Source organism: Lampetra fluviatilis, chromosome 4, assembly GCF_964198595.1.
Source record: "Lampetra fluviatilis chromosome 4, kcLamFluv1.1, whole genome shotgun sequence".
Classification (NCBI taxonomy): Eukaryota; Metazoa; Chordata; class Hyperoartia; order Petromyzontiformes; family Petromyzontidae; genus Lampetra; species Lampetra fluviatilis.
The window spans coordinates 14,841,668-14,859,771 of record NC_136278.1 but is presented as its reverse complement, the minus strand read 5'-3'; the positions used below and the strand labels follow the sequence as shown (position 1 = coordinate 14,859,771).

At 47.8% G+C, this 18,104-nt stretch overlaps 1 protein-coding gene across 2 annotated transcripts in view; it reads right to left on the bottom strand.

Moving 5' to 3' along the window:
• The window catches only part of LOC144931600 (arylamine N-acetyltransferase 2-like), a 30,118-nt gene extending 13,876 nt beyond the window's left edge, over positions 1-16,242 (bottom strand). For both annotated transcript variants that reach the window (XM_078855652.1, XM_078855656.1), the window contains exon 1: positions 16,124-16,242. The gene's annotated coding sequence lies outside the window, so the exon portion shown is untranslated. The remainder of the gene's footprint in view (positions 1-16,123) is intronic.
• Positions 16,243-18,104: the final 1,862 nt, after the last annotated feature.

Sequence of the window (18,104 nt, the reverse complement as noted above, 5' to 3'; positions counted from 1 at the left end):
CAATTTTTCCCGCATTTCTGCTAATGTCAACCGCAAACGGTGGAAAGACTACTCCTGTGACCGCGCGCTTTTAACAACACGTTAATGCGTTCTATTGGAAAGGATATATGCAAGGCCCAACATCACGCAGGGCTTTGAGCTACTGATTGCAATGAATATATGATTTCCGCATTTCCGCACAAGAACCACAATTGTATTTTATTATGTTTTATATTTATTATTTTATTATTTCTCTTCTACGTGACTATACCCAAAGAACCAAGAAGAGGTTACGGGGACTCCCCTTTAAGATTACTCGGCCGTATACCAACACGCAATGCACCATCCGGCTCGACTGGCGTGTGACCCTCAGCAATCGTACACCACCGGCGACTTACACGAGCAATACACATGGCTTGTTGTGATATGAAACATCTCATACTGAGATGAAGGAGTAATGTTGTATTCTAGCCTTCTTCCATCATTGATATATAATGAATGAAAACACCCCAAAGCGCAGCAAACTGCAAAACACCAGGTGTTGTTAAGTAATGAACTGGAGGAGGGCTAGGATGACAGAATTTGCAACCTTGCCTCAAGGAAAGATAAATCCAGGGTGAGTGGTCAAACGAAGTGGCCCAGCTCAAGGTTGTGTACACAGGGGAGGGAGCTGATTAACAACCCTGCGCGTCTGAACGTGAGGGGGCCTGTGTCCTGAAATTAATCACACTCCCAGAGCAGAAGGTTGGATGACCACAGTGAGACGAGAATAAGGGTGTTGTGCCTTTCTCAAGGCTGCAGGCTCAGCTGAACGGCGAGGCTGCGGGGGTCACCAAAAGTTCGTGTTCGCCTAGTTAAGTCAAAAAGCTCAATTATTCTGTATTGCTATTAAAGTCACGTTAAAGTCGGAATTTAACAACAGGGTAGGCTAAAGTTATTGATATTCACACCCACTCCAATTAAACCAGGCCACAAGTTACGCCTACTGAACCATCACCATCATTAAGTCAATATGAAATGTTATTTCCATACTTTAATATACAACTCGACCCAAAGCATATGACAATCAGAACCTTCCTAAGTCAAAATTGAATCGCACCCAGACAGGAGCGAATAGTCGATATAAGGTTGAAGAGGGAAGGAAATTAAGAGCACGGCGAACTGCAAACGTAAGCAAAAAAGCCGGGAACACACCAACCCAGCGACCCACCAAGCCCAGCAACAGCGAGTCGGGCTTCGACAGGCCATAAAAGTAGAAATAATAACTCCCGGGGTCAGGGGACATCAGAAGAAGCAAGCAGACAAAAACCAGAACTGACTCCAAGGTTCAACCGCCCTCACCTACAAGGAGTGACGGAAATTAATGAGGCCTTGAGTTAACGGCGTCAGCTGGACAGCAACAACAACGGCGAGCAGAGACAGAGTGAGGCAAAGACTGCGAGGCTATGAAATGCAACTTCATGTCAGTAAAGCCGACCAACAAGTTAAGTTAAAGACATCACAATACATAATATCGTACATAACATCAATGTTAACGCTATTCACCGTCAACTATATTCCGCTTATATAACCATGCAGACACCAAGGAATACGAATTCCTAGGATCAAGAAACTTACCCCTTAACCTAAGATATCGGAAATAAATTAATAATAATAAGCCTATGCATGAAAAGACAAAAGTAAAACTTATGAAAAGCCAGGATAGCGGGATAAATCACCACCAGGTCGAAATAAAATACATAATAAAAGAGCGATGTTAAACCCAGGGTCGGAGAGAAAGGGAGATCCCGGCCGTCTTTGTATCCCCGCAGTGCGGGATGGGAGTGTGTATGTGCTCGGGGAGGCACCTCCACTTGGGTCAAGCACCACGATGGGAAACGACACACCTGAGGTTACATACAGAATCATAACTGGGAAATGGTAAGGGACAAATGTTAATTTAAAACTTTTTAACCATGTCTGTGTGCGTCTGTGAGGGTCGGAGGGAGTGTGCCCCTCCCTCCAGGTCGTGCAACACGGACAGAGGCGCCTGTGAGACGATTTGTAACGTCTGTGTTTTGGTTCATGAAGAAGGCCAGACAAGAGATAATATTGCACCCAGACAGAGAGACGATTTCGAGGCAATTTGTAACCTCTGATTGTTTGCTCATGGGTTTTATGGAGGGAGTATGAAAACGGAATATACCGTGGGTGATGCACACAAGGACACGGACGTACGGACACACACATGGACACACCTACCTACGGACAGATCCTGACACAGCAAAAATCGAAAGAAACTCCGCCTTGTGGGCAGGACCCAAAGGGATTTTTCGGCATAAAAGAAAGGACCCTGAGCATTGGAAACCAGTTCGACCAGGAGTGTCAACTCATCAGCCGAGTTCGACCAGTGGGTCGGCTCAGGAGCTCGACCGAGCGGGTCGGCTCAGGAGCGAGCTGCGACCATCGGGTCGGCTCGACTCATCTTCAGCTCGACCGAGCGGGTCGACTCAGGAGCGAGCTGCGACCAACGGGTCGGCTCGACTCTTCAGCGTCTGGGACTCAGCCGAGTTCAGCCGGCTCTCGGGGCTCGACTCAAGCGGCTCCCCATCTCCTCTGCAGGCGGGCAAGACCCGCTTGACAGCTCAACTCGGCCTGCGTGGGCCAACCTCTGCCGAGTCGGAGGTCTCTGCAGCTGAAGGTCGCGGTTTGGCGACGAGGCGACGACCCAGCACTGCGTGCTGCGAGCGAGCTGTGGGCGCCACCTACCGACCGGGTTCCGAACTACGACAGCGTATCAACAGGCATCCAAACCAATTCAACACGGCGACAGGAGAGCGACTGATACGTATGACGCGCACCGCCCCCTCACCACACGACCACCAGGCGTCTGTTTGACATAAAGAACCGACTCCGAACATTGACTATTCAAGACCACTCTTACCACTCAAACACACTCGAACCCATAAGCCATCCGTGGCTGTGAAGAAAACACTCGAGACCGAGTGATGGCCATCCGTCGTTTATAAGAGTATTCGTAATTTTTATCTTTAATATTTAGTGGGCTGTACTCTTAATCGCATAAATTCCCAACAGATCCATCAATACGAATTGATTCTTGGCACCTCCTTCCGCCGAGCCACGCTCACGTGGGGAGTGGTGGCCCACCAGATCCTTATCAGGTGATCTGGTCCCCAATTAGTAAACTTGATAAGATAACGATCTTCGGAAAAGGAGAACCGTCGCAGGCCCTTACTCCGAGCCATTCTGTTGTCAGATAACCTGCCGATGTATCTGTTGAGATTGGTGCCTTTAAGAATAAGAACTGTTTTTGATTGTGTTTTTTATCGCCGTATAATCTTTCAAGTGTCTTTCAGTCATAATCGCCGCACGTACTCGCATCCTATCAATAAGGAGTACGGTACTGCGTGAATAATATTGAGTAATCATTCATTAAAGTTAAGGTTTTTCTTAGCATAATATTTGCATGTTGTAACGACTCTCTCTCTCACTAACAACCATCGCGTTATGCGGGATCCATGTGCCGTTGTCAAGTGAAATCAGACAATCATTGATGATACTGTATTGATGCCGTGTTGACGTTCCGGGATTGAGAGTTCGCATACTATATCATAGTTGAGGTTGAATTAGTAATAAATTGATTAATACAGAAGTGGTTGTGTGATTCTTTCCTGAAGTCTATGCATAAGATCTGCTTCTGCGTTGAGATCTGAACTTGGTGACCTTAATAAACACACTAACACATACTCAGTAAATGTTAAAGCGATAACGGGGTGAACCGGGGACCTAAAAATATAAGCGAGAATGAGACGAACCTAGACAACGATGCCGAGTTAATCTAAGTTAATCTTGCATACTTACACCACACCTGCATAACTGCATACGATTAATTGCCTTATTCCGATCGATAACCCACCCTCGTCACCGAGGCGGGGTCTGGTTATCATAACGACTTGCATTATCATAATTCCACCCACTCGCATAATTACTACGATTACCTCTCGAATTGGCATAATTAAATGTGCATAATTACCTCAATTAACATATTTCCGGATAATTACACATTTGGCCAAATTTCAATTGATTATTATTATTTTCACTGAATATTCATAACCCACACATACAACATAATAATTTCACCCACGCACGCATACAACATATCAAAATTTTCATACCCAACATATACAACATAATGGGGGCTCTTGTCCGGGATTTCTCGCAGACAGTTTATGCATGAATTCAGGAACGAATCACTGTTGTGTTAATCAAAGTGTTGTGAACTAACGTTGCCTTGTGATTGTAAACGGGCGTAAAACAAAACAAAACGCGCTCTGAAGGGAAATACCAGAGTAGCAGAGTATAACAAAGACAGCTGGGCTGAGATTATTTGCTCGAGTTGAACTGACGCATCCTGTGATACAATTGTTTATATGTGCGCTGAAGGGGAATTCTAGAGTAACTCACGCCGCACATGAGATGTTAGAATTAAGATACACTCTTAAGTCTATTAACCACACTATGTAATAGAGATGGCGCAGGATCCACAACGTTCTGAGGTTGACACACCAACGCATAACACTGATACAGAGTGGACCTCTGAGGAGGAGATGGAATCTATGGAAAAACAATATCGGGAATTTGTGTTAAAACGTACTGGACGGACTGCTAGCCAGCAGACGGAGCAGAGAGATATATGGGAGGGGTGCCATACAGAAGATGTAAAGGCCCATAGAAGGAAACTACATAAGGACGTGATGAAATGTGGCAAAGCCAAACGTGACGTAAAAATTGCAGAAATAGCGAGGGTAGACTCGTACCTCCTCGCACAGACAGACAGAGAAAGATTATGGAATGAGGAAAAATTTGAAAGGGAAAGACAAGAGAAACTGTCCTTAATGGAGCAGGTAAAGAGTCTGCACGCCCTCGTGAGAGAGAAAGAATCCGCACTAAATGCACCAGTGAAACACCCAGACGCTGATACACAGAACACATACGGGAGTAACAATTTACCACACTCCGAGCCACGTGGACGTAGCCCAGGGCCAGATCACACAATGAGTATGGCTACTGTGCAAAGCAATTTTGATGAAGTAACACCCTCGCAAATCGAGGAGAGAGAAGAGGGAATATTAATACAAACGGGAAAACATGAGGCCGACCACCCCAACGTTAGAGAGAGACAAATAATTAACCCTAAGTCATCAGGATACACTGTAATGATAGGGCGGAAAAGGGCGGAGCTGGTGCAAGACGGGAAACATGACCTAAACAGCACACCAGGCAGACGCACGCTACGCAAGTATGACCGACATGATGCAGATGACAGAGACAGCTCACCAGAGAAACGCACCTCGCACAAACACGACCAATACGACACGGGTAACAGGAGCTCACAGGAGAGACGCACATCACACAAGCATGAGCCATGGGATAAGCAGAAATCACCGAGCCAAGTTGACCCACGTTACAGGTGCAAAAGGCACTACAAAAGTTATGTTAAGCAAAGCCACCGTGATGGTGACGGCTCATCTGACACTGACTCCTCTGACGATGACCAACACGACACGGGTAACAGAGAGAGCTCACCAGAGGAACACACCTCACGCAAACATGACCGACATGATGCAGATGACAGACACAGCTCACCAGAGAGACGCACCTCACGTAAACATTATCAACGCGACATGGGTAACAGAGAGAGCTCACCAGAGAGACGCATGACCCGTAAAAATCACCCACGCAAAACCACCCGCACCACAGATGACAGAGACAGGAATTCCGATAACCATGAAGCACGAGACAAACATAAATACAACACCTCACCTAGCAGGCACCACACACGTAGTAGGCAGCATGAAGGTCAAGGACAAAAACACTCACCACATAGACACCGCTCAAACAAACCACGCACACCAACCCACAAGCACGAATCACAAGACCCACGTAAGGAAAACAAGAGACACAAGCAACGGGACAGATACGAATCCTCGGACAGAGGGAGATCACGACACAGACATGGGAAACATGACAACAGTGATAGTAGAGACAAGGGTAGCTCAAGGGAGCACTCCTCAGGAACCGACACCACTGATGACGAACAACACACTTTTAACAGTAAGACACTAAAACTAATGGACAAAGCACTCGTGAGAATTCCCTACTTCGATCCACATAACAAGAACAGGGACATACACACTTACATAGCTACAGTAGAACAGGAGGCTAAGATCCGGGGTCTGGGTAAATCAGCAGAAAAGGCATGTTTATTATCAAGGAGCCTACATGAACCCGCCAGACCATGGGTAGCCTCCCTGCCAAATAGGGTGAAGAGTGACTTTAAACAATTGAGCCGAGCAGTAGTTAAGAGATTTGGGGAATACTCCACACTATCCGAAGGATTGAATGCGGCAAAGTTGATGACCCAGCGTGTAGACGAAGACCCACGAGATTATCTCCTACGCCTTAAGAAAGCATATTACGCAGGGGACGGGGACAATGCCCAGGGAGATAAGACAGTTTTAAAAGTGATGTTCTTTCAATCATTGAGACCTGAAATAGTGAGAATAGTAGGAATGATGTTGGACCCCGAGACTGCCTCCCTACGCCAGATTGAAAGCAAGGCCCACACGGCCTGGGTGAACGGACGGAAAACCACTAGCATAGCCAAAACCCACATCGTCACCAGAGATAAAGAATGCCTCGATCTGGAGGGAAGCGAATCTCCAAGGAATAATATTAGCGCCACACGGGGTGGACATGAATTCCCCCAGGAGAGGGCGCCTAACCCAATGGAATCAACACCCGTCCACAACACGCTGAATAACGTTCCACGTGGGGGGAGGAACGAGACCAGAGGAATCTGGCACTCACAGCCGCCACCACCATGGAATGCAGGAGAAGGCGGAGGCTGGAATTATGGAGGAGGAAAAGCGAGTGACGGGCCATACCTACCCCGCGGAGGCCGACGCCCACCAAACCAGTCACCATATCGTCCCCCACTGCCGCCTCCACTAACAATAGAGCATAGACCACCGTTAGCTAACAGGAATCGATATGCTCACCACATTAGGATGGAAAAAGAGCTCCTAGGGAGTATGAAGACTCCCATGCAAATAGCGAAGGGAAGAATACCAACTATACCCACACAAGAGGAGGACACACCCAGCGCAAAGGTAGCCCAAGTGAACGTAGGGAAGACAAGAAGCCCCGAAGCAATCACCGAAGTGGTACCAGAGGAAAAAGGGTACCATCTGGGGGAATTGATTCCCGTAGGACCAGTCGGACGAGTCCACGTGGAAGTAATACTGCAAGACACCCTGACCAGCCAGGGCCTTTGTGATACTGGAGCAGAAATATCCATGATATCCAGAGAATTATTTGACGAACTCCAGACTGCCCTCCAGAGGAAGAATGAAACACTACAGATGATGCCAAGTAAACTTACCTACTCAGGATGTGAAGGGACCCACATGCGACCATTGGGCAAAATTATGACGAAGTTGACGTTCAACAAAATCAACATGAACCATCCCCTATATGTCGTACGGAACCCCGGAAAAGAGCTGATCATTGGGATAGAACTACTGAATCGCCTGAAACCCATTATGAACCTTGAATCCCGACAAATTTGGGCACAGTCAATGCCGGAGCAACAAAGGGACTCAGAAGATGAAGACGTTATGAGAGACTCCACGGGAATCCAAGTGATAACACAAGAGCTCAACGACCTATCAACGACAATCAGGAACGAAGACGAGCTCCCAGCAGGAATTCGAATCACTCAGCTAATGACTAACAGACTGAGAGAAGAACGAAAGGAAGCCGACTTAGAGTCAGTATCACCAAATGACCGTCCCCTCGTGGAGTATATACCGCCCCCTGGAGGCCAAACCGACGAACTGCAAACCGATGAAGGAGAACACAAGGGCAAGAGCGTGTTACCCTCGGATGAAGCCAAGGCAACTCAACCGATAGTAACGCAAAAGGAACTTTCAACCGAGCCGCCCGAAACCACGAAGGCCTTGGACCCAGACCCAGGACAAGGAGTCTCCATAATAGAAGAACAAATCGAACAACAAATTGAAGCAGCAGACGCCCTCGAGAACGACACTCAACGAAATGAGCTTCGTCAACTGCTCCACAAATACCACTTCCTGTTCTCAGAAGACCCCTATGATTGCGGCAAAACCGACCTACACGTGGTATCTATTCCCACACTGGAAGGAGCGCCAGCGGTATATGTGAAACAATACAAGATTCCACTGGCTGCCTACGAATCAATCCAAGAAACCTTGGAGAACCTACTCAAGAAGAATATAATTCGAGAATGCAACTCAACCTACAACTCACCGATTTGGCCTGTATTGAAACCCACCGGCAAGTGGCGACTCACCATCGACTATAGGCAACTCAACAAAACGGTTCCCCTATCTCGATGGCCAATGGCAGAGATCGACCAGAATCTCAACCAAATAAAAGGCGCAAAAATTCTCACCACCATGGATCTATCAAATGGCTTCTGGACCATGCCCGTGAAAGAAGCGGATCAATACAAGTTGGCATTTACATTCAATGGAATACAGTATACTTGGAACCGATGTCCATTTGGATACTCAAATTCACCTGCGGACTTTAACATATTCCTACACAAGGCAATGGACGACGCAAAAGAGCGAGGTACCATCGTCTATGTCGACGATATACTGGTCAAGGACTCCTCCTGGGAAGAACACCTCGAGAGCCTCCAGCATACCCTCGAGCAGTTAAAGGAAGCAGGCGCAAAGATTTCAATACAAAAAGGACAGTGGGCACGCAAGAGGGTGGACTACCTCGGGCTCCAGGTCGGCACGGAGGGACTGTTACCCCAAACCAAAAGACTTGGAGCCCTCCTCGCACTCAAATCGCCCACCACAGTCACGACCCTTCGGAGCTTCTTAGGGATTTGCAACTACCTTCGACAGTTCGTGGACGACTACGCAGGAATCGTTCGACCCTTAGTCAAACTACTGCAAAAAGACGAACCATGGGAGTGGGGACAGGAACAGGAAGCCGCAGAAAAAGAATTAAAACGACAGATCACAGAGGCATCCTGCCTAGCATACCCAGAGAAAGGGAAAGAATACTACCTGGAGACCGCATACTCAGATCATAGTATCAGCTCGGTACTGTACCAGAGACAGGAAGCAGAGAAACGAGTTATTGCCTATGCCAGCAAAGCCCTCCGGGGAGTGGAGATGAAGTTCTCCGAGTGTGAGAAGGCGATATTTGGAAACATCTGGGCCATACAACATTTTCGGAACTTGTTGAACGGAGAGAAGATCATCCTGGAAACGAATCATGAATCCCTGGCATACCTCAACAGTAAGAAGATTCGAGAGGGCCGCGTAACCAGCAGCCGAATAGCCAGCTGGGCACTGACACTCCAAGGCCTACCAATCACAGTGAAATACGCAAAAAACAAGAAAAGTCCAATGGCCCAAGGTCTTGCCGATTTACATTATTGTACCTTTGACAGCGTAGAAGCAGAGGACGGAAAGATACCTCCGGAGGAAAACAGGTACCTGCCCTTCAGGAAGGAGACATGTGCCGACCTACCAGTGGTATACATCGATGGATGCTCCCAGATGAGGGAGAACAAGCTTCACGCTGGGTCAGGAGTCATTTGGGAAACTGGCCCACTCACAGGGATTCAAGAGGGATTTCAGCTGGGACCAAAGTCAAACCAGTATGCAGAGTTGGTCGGGGTACACATCGCTGTCCAAATGGCATCCGATAACCAAATACGGACCATGGTGGTGTGCACTGATTCCAACTACGTACAGCACAGCTTCCTGCACCACCTACCCATATGGAAAAAAAACGAGATGATGAACCATAGGAATAAACCAATTCACCATCGAGAACTATTCGAGGCCATAGATAAGATGGTTCAGAACAAGGATATGAAGATATTTTGGAAGAAAGTCAAAGGGCACTCCAAGATACCTGGTCAAGAGAAAACTGGGAACGACCAAGCAGATGCCATAGCAAAGGTGGGAAGCCTGGAAGGCACCCCGTGGAAGCTAGAAGACCAAACCGACAGAGACGGACAACCAGAGTCGACGAACCAAGACATCGCCGTGATAAGACTGGTCACAAGAAGTGGGAAGAACCCGGCAGAAGCTGGAACCAGAGCCCAATTGAACAGTGCCCAGCCTTCCGAAGACCTGATCAGAATGCAACAAGAGGACGAAACACTAAAGACACTCGCCGATCATATCCAAGATCCAGCAGGAAAACCAATCACTACTGACAACTTGAATGACAACAAAGAGCTCGAGATCATGCATAGCCAAATCAAAAGGTTCTCAATGCGGAAAGGGCTACTGGTATACACAAACGAAAAAGACGGTCGACCTAGATGGGTAGTCCCCTCTCAATATCGGGAAATAATGTTACAACACGCCCACAATGAACCGTGCAGCGGCCACCGATGCGAGGTGAATACGGGACAGATGCTGCGACAGGTGGCCTACTGGCCAAAAATGGGGGAAGACATACACAAACATGTGTCCAACTGTCTCGTGTGTTGTAAGTACCAGCCAACGACCTCACAGCATAGGGCACCCCTACAGAGGAGGGGAACAGATTATCCTTGGTCCAACCTACAAATCGACTGGATAGGACCTGTCAACCGATCAACCAAAGGGAACAAGTACATGCTAACTGTGACCTGTGCATTCTCTAAATGGACAGAGTGTTTACCAGCACCCAACAACACCGCGGAAACGACCGCTATCCTACTGATCAACCAAATATTCAGTAGATGGGGTCTACCGTCAACGATCGATTCAGACAAAGGAAGCCACTTCACAGCCGAGGTTATCACAGAAGTGTGGAAGATGTTGGGAGTAAAAAGACAATTACATGTCGCATACCATCCACAATCCTCAGGACAGGTGGAAAGAGCCAACAGGACCATCGTGAGCCTCCTAAAGAAATATGTGTCTACCACGGGCCGCGACTGGGATACGAAACTACCCCTAGTCTTGATGGCCATGCGAGCCACACCCAACCGAGCTACAGGCAGGACACCCTTCGAGATCATGACAGGGAGGCTAATGACCCTCCCAGTACACCTGTTATATGTCCCAGCAGAGGACGAGACCCCAACGGCAATGACGCCAACTGAATACCTGACGGGACTCAATAGTCACCTACAGAGCACATTCGCTATGGTCAGGGACCAGTTGCAAGTAGAGGCTCAGGGGAGCAAAGCATACTATGACCAAAAAGCCAGCCACGCAGAATACCAACTAGGAGACCAGGTGTGGTACCTCAATTACGAGAAAAGAAAACAGAAGTGCAGGAAATTCCTACCTTCCTGGACAGGACCACACGAGGTTGTTGACAAAATGTCCCCAGTAGTATATCAGCTAAAAATCACAAAGACAGGAAGAGAGCAGCAATACAAGTGGGTGCACATCAACCAAATCAAACCGTACCCTGTGCTGGTGAAGCAAGATGAGGAATAAAGGTGGAAAAGGGGGGGGGGGAACTAAACTAATGGGCATATCACACTACGATAATGTGTAACATGTTTCCAGGGAATGGCAGCCCTCCTGCTCACGCTCCTGCTAACGTACCTTGCCAAGCTAGAAGGGAGCCAAGGCCTGATGATGCCACCCAAGAATAACCGTAGAAACTATCTTTTTAACGATATCTCCTATACCACGTAGTCAATAGAATAATTTCTCCCTCCCTTATCGTTTTACCTTCCTTTAGAATTTTTTTTTCCTCTCTTGTCACATATAATCATGTTAAGTTGTGACACGTACGCGCGCGTTGTAAGGAAATAGCAGCAAAACTTGAGGACAATCGATGGTTCATGATGGAAGAAGGGTATACAGTTTTTAAAAATAACCCGTGGCCATTTGACCACTGGCCATTTTTAAAAGGGCGGAATGTTGTATTCTAGCCTTCTTCCATCATTGATATATAATGAATGAAAACACCCCAAAGCGCAGCAAACTGCAAAACACCAGGTGTTGTTAAGTAATGAACTGGAGGAGGGCTAGGATGACAGAATTTGCAACCTTGCCTCAAGGAAAGATAAATCCAGGGTGAGTGGTCAAACGAAGTGGCCCAGCTCAAGGTTGTGTACACAGGGGAGGGAGCTGATTAACAACCCTGCGCGTCTGAACGTGAGGGGGCCTGTGTCCTGAAATTAATCACACTCCCAGAGCAGAAGGTTGGATGACCACAGTGAGACGAGAATAAGGGTGTTGTGCCTTTCTCAAGGCTGCAGGCTCAGCTGAACGGCGAGGCTGCGGGGGTCACCAAAAGTTAGTGTTCGCCTAGTTAAGTCAAAAAGCTCAATTATTCTGTATTGCTATTAAAGTCACGTTAAAGTCGGAATTTAACAACAGGGTAGGCTAAAGTTATTGATATTCACACCCACTCCAATTAAACCAGGCCACAAGTTACGCCTACTGAACCATCACCATCATTAAGTCAATATGAAATGTTATTTCCATACTTTAATATACAACTCGACCCAAAGCATATGACAATCAGAACCTTCCTAAGTCAAAATTGAATCGCACCCAGACAGGAGCGAATAGTCGATATAAGGTTGAAGAGGGAAGGAAATTAAGAGCACGGCGAACTGCAAACGTAAGCAAAAAAGCCGGGAACACACCAACCCAGCGACCCACCAAGCCCAGCAACAGCGAGTCGGGCTTCGACAGGCCATAAAAGTAGAAATAATAACTCCCGGGGTCAGGGGACATCAGAAGAAGCAAGCAGACAAAAACCAGAACTGACTCCAAGGTTCAACCGCCCTCACCTACAAGGAGTGACGGAAATTAATGAGGCCTTGAGTTAACGGCGTCAGCTGGACAGCAACAACAACGGCGAGCAGAGACAGAGTGAGGCAAAGACTGCGAGGCTATGAAATGCAACTTCATGTCAGTAAAGCCGACCAACAAGTTAAGTTAAAGACATCACAATACATAATATCGTACATAACATCAATGTTAACGCTATTCACCGTCAACTATATTCCGCTTATATAACCATGCAGACACCAAGGAATACGAATTCCTAGGATCAAGAAACTTACCCCTTAACCTAACATATCGGAAATAAATTAATAATAATAAGCCTATGCATGAAAAGACAAAAGTAAAACTTATGAAAAGCCAGGATAGCGGGATAAATCACCACCAGGTCGAAATAAAATACATAATAAAAGAGCGATGTTAAACCCAGGGTCAGAGAGAAAGGGAGATCCCGGCCGTCTTTGTATCCCCGCAGCGCGGGATGGCAGTGTGTATGTGCTCGGGGAGGCACCTCCACTTGGGTCAAGCACCACGATGGGAAACGACACACCTGAGGTTACATACAGAATCATAACTGGGAAATGGTAAGGGACAAATGTTAATTTAAAACTTTTTAACCATGTCTGTGTGCGTCTGTGAGGGTCGGAGGGAGTGTGCCCCTCCCTCCAGGTCGTGCAACACGGACAGAGGCGCCTGTGAGACGATTTGTAACGTCTGTGTTTTGGTTCATGAAGAAGGCCAGACAAGAGATAATATTGCACCCAGACAGAGAGACGATTTCGAGGCAATTTGTAACCTCTGATTGTTTGCTCATGGGTTTTATGGAGGGAGTATGACAACGGAATATACCGTGGGTGATGCACACAAGGACACGGACGTACGGACACACACATGGACACACCTACCTACGGACAGATCCTGACACAGCAAAAATCGAAAGAAACTCCGCCTTGTGGGCAGGACCCAAAGGGATTTTTCGGCATAAAAGAAAGGACCCTGAGCATTGGAAACCAGTTCGACCAGGAGTGTCAACTCATCAGCCGAGTTCGACCAGTGGGTCGGCTCAGGAGCTCGACCGAGCGGGTCGGCTCAGGAGCGAGCTGCGACCATCGGGTCGGCTCGACTCATCTTCAGCTCGACCGAGCGGGTCGACTCAGGAGCGAGCTGCGACCAACGGGTCGGCTCGACTCTTCAGCGTCTGGGACTCAGCCGAGTTCAGCCGGCTCTCGGGGCTCGACTCAAGCGGCTCCCCATCTCCTCTGCAGGCGGGCAAGACCCGCTTGACAGCTCAACTCGGCCTGCGTGGGCCAACCTCTGCCGAGTCGGAGGTCTCTGCAGCTGAAGGTCGCGGTTTGGCGACGAGGCGACGACCCAGCACTGCGCGCTGCGAGCGAGCTGTGGGCGCCACCTACCGACCGGGTTCCGAACTACGACAGCGTATCAACAGGCATCCAAACCAATTCAACACGGCGACAGGAGAGCGACTGATACGTATGACGCGCACCGCCCCCTCACCACACGACCACCAGGCGTCTGTTTGACATAAAGAACCGACTCCGAACATTGACTATTCAAGACCACTCTTACCACTCAAACACACTCGAACCCATAAGCCATCCGTGGCTGTGAAGAAAACACTCGAGACCGAGTGATGGCCATCCGTCGTTTATAAGAGTATTCGTAATTTTTATCTTTAATATTTAGTGGGCTGTACTCTTAATCGCATAAATTCCCAACAGATCCATCAATACGAATTGATTCTTGGCACCTCCTTCCGCCGAGCCACGCTCACGTGGGGAGTGGTGGCCCACCAGATCCTTATCAGGTGATCTGGTCCCCAATTAGTAAACTTGATAAGATAACGATCTTCGGAAAAGGAGAACCGTCGCAGGCCCTTACTCCGAGCCATTCTGTTGTCAGATAACCTGCCGATGTATCTGTTGAGATTGATGCCTTTAAGAATAAGAACTGTTTTTGATTGTGTTTTTTATCGCCGTATAATCTTTCAAGTGTCTTTCAGTCATAATCGCCGCACGTACTCGCATCCTATCAATAAGGAGTACGGTACTGCGTGAATAATATTGAGTAATCATTCATTAAAGTTAAGGTTTTTCTTAGCATAATATTTGCATGTTGTAACGACTCTCTCTCTCACTAACAACCATCGCGTTATGCGGGATCCATGTGCCGTTGTCAAGTGAAATCAGACAATCATTGATGATACTGTATTGATGCCGTGTTGACGTTCCGGGATTGAGAGTTCGCATACTATATCATAGTTGAGGTTGAATTAGTAATAAATTGATTAATACAGAAGTGGTTGTGTGATTCTTTCCTGAAGTCTATGCATAAGATCTGCTTCTGCGTTCAGATCTGAACTTGGTGACCTTAATAAACACACTAACACATACTCAGTAAATGTTAAAGCGATAACGGGGTGAACCGGGGACCTAAAAATATAAGCGTGAATGAGACGAACCTAGACAACGATGCCGAGTTAATCTAAGTTAATCTTGCATACTTACACCACACCTGCATAACTGCATACGATTAATTGCCTTATTCCGATCGATAACCCACCCTCGTCACCGAGGCGGGGTCTGGTTATCATAACGACTTGCATTATCATAATTCCACCCACTCGCATAATTACTACGATTACCTCTCGAATTGGCATAATTAAATGTGCATAATTACCTCAATTAACATATTTCCGGATAATTACACATTTGGCCAAATTTCAATTGATTATTATTATTTTCACTGAATATTCATAACCCACACATACAACATAATAATTTCACCCACGCACGCATACAACATATCAAAATTTTCATACCCAACATATACAACAGTAACTCATAGCAAAGATCCCCCCCCCCCTCTCCCGTGTCGCCTTCACAGACTGTTGCGACAAGTGCTGCTAGCCAGTAGGAGCTATGAAGTGGGGTGGCCAGCACCACCCTCGGCCCCCTTTGTCTCCCAAGCGGCGATGCATAACAAAAACACCACACCAGGAAACTAATTTGAGTCCGAGTCCACCCAGAGGGTTCGTAGCGCAGCGTGCTAACCGCGGCACCACCGCTCCCCCGCCGGCTCACCACGTGAACCATCAACAGCGCAGGTGAAGGAAGGAAGTTGGAGGATTAACTCACAACAACAACAACAGCAGCAACAACAGCAGCAGCAACAACAGCAGCAACAACAACAACAGCAGCAGCAAGATGCCACACAGCCCCGCCGCGGAGGGAGGGCCGCGTTGTGAGACGCAGCCGAGGCTCATGAACACGGTGCCGCTTTCACGACCAACATCGCCGACCGACCTTCATTGATGTCGGAGCGGAGGGGCTGCGACCCTCGTCCACTCTCTGTCTGTGTCTCCGCTCGACTTCCCCCTTCACATCGCCAACATCGGAGCGCTCGGAATTTCAGACGACGCCGGGCGGAGCGGGGGGAGGGAGGAGGGGGAGAGGAGCGGGGGGAGGGAGGAGCGGGGGGAGGGAGGAGCGGGGGGAGGGAGGAGCGGGGGGAGGGAGGAGCGGGGGGAGGGAGGAGGGGGGGGAGGAACGTGGGTGGGGGGGGATTGAGGGGGATGGGAGGAGGGGGCTGGGAGGAGGGGGAAAGGGAGGAGGGGGTGGGAGGGGGTAGGAGGGGGGTGGGAGGAGGGGGCGGAGGAGGGGGAGGGGGGGGAGGCGGGAATCGAAGTCACGATTTGCGGAAGTCTTCCCAGGAATCACCGCAAATTGCGGAAATTTGTGCGGAAGAGGGTCACAGAAACTACCGCGAAATGCGGTCGAAAACAGCATGTTTGCGGAAATTGGTGCGCAAATCGCAACCCTGAGTCCCATCGGCAACTGGTTGAATTGGAACAGGCCGTGCGGTGTACGGAAAGCAGTTTTAGGCTTTGAATCATCGTCCAGAGTAAGCTGCCAGAATCCCGAAAGTAAATCCAATGTGGAGAAGAATCGCGCTCCCGCCAAGGCGTCAAGCGATTCGTCCATCCGTGGGAGCGGGTATGCGTCGGCAAAACCGCAACGAGCCGTCCTGTTTCTTAACAGTGTCGGGCCAGATAGCCTCCCCTAGCCCGTTAGAGGAGGACTAGGAGGCAGGCTAGGAAGTAGCTAGCGCGTGTATCCCCAGCTAGCCGGGTGAGGGGGCCGACACCCCCTCTAGTGTTGTATGCCACAACTGTGCTGTGTGAATAAACCCGTGTGCCTCCAACTCCGGCGTCCAAGAGTCGTGAACTCTATTACACATATTTGCATTTCCCATAAATATGCTAAATTTCTCTTGATATGCAAATTATTTTGTCAAGGTGCTCTCGCCCCCTCCATCCCAGCTTAAATAGACGCTCCAAGCCCGGGGTGTGTCATTCAGACTCTGTCTTCTCGACAGACCTGTTCTCCACCTGAGGACGGCTGCTTGCGTTGTGGCCGAAACGTCGTGATAATTATTTCATTATGTTTTATTTTTATTATTTTATTATTTCCATTCTACGTGATTTTACCGAAAGAACCAAGAAGACTACTATACACTACACTATACACTACTACACTATACACTACACACTACTACACTACAATAATATACACTACTACACTATACACTACTACACTATACACTACTACACTACACTAATATACACTACTACACTATACACTACACTACCACACTATACACTACTATACACTACTACACTATACACTACTACACTATACACTACACACTACTACACTACACTAATATACACTACTACACTATACACTACTACACTAATATACACTACTACACTATACACTACACTACCACACTATACACTACTATACACTACTATACACTACACTACTATACACTACACTACTATACACTACACTATACACTACACTATACACTTCTATACACTACTATACACTACTAACACTATACACTACTAACACTATACACTACTACACTATACACTACTATACACTACACTATACACTACTAACACTATACACTACTACACACTACACACTATTACACTACTATACACTACACTATACACTACACTAATATACACTACTACACTATACACTACTACTACACTACACTAATATATACTACTACACTACACACTACTACACTACTATATACTACACTATACACAACAACACTACACACGAGGGTCAATCTACTGCTCGATGAAGACCTCCCCAAGCCACAGCCACCTCATTATTCTAATTGCATCGCTCCATCTGCCTGGACTTCCCCTCTCGGACGGATTCCCTCTCCTCCCGAAGCAAACCTCCGTCCGTGCGAGCTACG